The sequence below is a fragment of the Apteryx rowi genome, unplaced genomic scaffold, assembly GCF_003343035.1.
Source record: "Apteryx rowi isolate R43461 unplaced genomic scaffold, aptRow1 scaffold_1277, whole genome shotgun sequence".
NCBI classification, from domain to species: Eukaryota; Metazoa; Chordata; class Aves; order Apterygiformes; family Apterygidae; genus Apteryx; species Apteryx rowi.
In genome coordinates this window covers 13,274-14,521 of record NW_020447505.1, presented here as the reverse complement: position 1 = coordinate 14,521, position 1,248 = coordinate 13,274, and positions in this window count along the sequence as shown.

Below are 1,248 nucleotides of genomic sequence, written 5' to 3'. Positions count from 1 at the left end.
GCCCCGGCCCGGCACCGGCACCGGTCCCGGCACCGGTCCGGCGCGCTGCCCTGGGCGCTGCTGCTGCTCTGCGCCCCGGCCGCCGGCTCCGCGCAGGCAGGTGAGCACCGAGCATCGGGCACCGGGGATCGCGGGGCTGCACGAGGATCCCGGGACGGTCGCGGGCACCGGGAGCACCCGGCGGGACCGGGGCTGCACGGCGGGACCGGGGYGCCCGACCGTGCTGGGGCAGCGCGGAGGGACCAGGAAGCCCCGGGAAGGAGCCGGGAGCGCTCGGGAATCGCGGGGCTGCAGGGGGATCCCGCGGCGGCCGCGTGCCCCGGTCCCCCCGACGGCTCCGGGGCTGCACGGGGGGGGGGGACCGGGGGTCCCGGAGTGCGTGGGGGGACCGGTGCCCCCGACCGTCCCGGGGCTGCGCGGGGGTCCCGGGGATGTGGGGGTCCCGCCGGGCTGGTGCCAGTGTTTGCAGCAGTTCCCCATTCCCGGGGCTGTGCCCCGACGCCGTGACCGAGGGGCTCCCGGGAGCTGTGTGGCCCCGGCCGGGGGAACCGGCCCCACAGAGCCCCGGCGGCCGGGGGAACCGGCCGTGTCCCCCTGGAGCAGCCGGCCGGGCCGGGGGCTCGACGCCCTCCCTCCCGCCAGCCGCCCCGCGCCACGCCGGCACCTGTGCGCCCCGCAGCTGCCGGCTAATTTTAGGCTCTGGGACCGGCCGCGCGCCTCCAGCAATGCCGCTGGAATCCGGATCCGGGACCGGCCTCCCCCGGATACCCGGAGCGGGAGACCCTCCGGCCCCCGCGGGGCCAGCGCTGCCCCCCAGGTCCCCCGTGCCCAGGCCCTGCCCGCCCCGTCCGGGCTGCGGCGTGGCCGGAGGGTGCGACGGAGGCACCTCGCCTCGGCCCCGCYGTTTCGGGGAGGCGGAAGGCGGGAGAAAGCGGTGGCGGGGGGACGTTCCCGGAAGGAAAGGGCCGCCCGGGAGTTGTTTTTCAGCCCCAAAACGAAAACATCGAGGGCTGGACGCAAAGGTGGAGCCGGGCGCACGTCAGCGGTGCGAACGTGCCGTGTGTGTGCGCGCGGGTGCAAAATCTCTGTGTCATCTGCGTTGCTGGGTGGGGCGGTTTCGGGAAAGGGGGAAAGGGAGGAATAAACGGGGCCCYGTCGCCAGCGCCTCGGTGCCGCTGGGCCTGGCCACGTGCTGCCGGCGATGCCCGGGGCCAGCTCGCGCGGGAACTGGCTCGTGCAGGGGCTGCT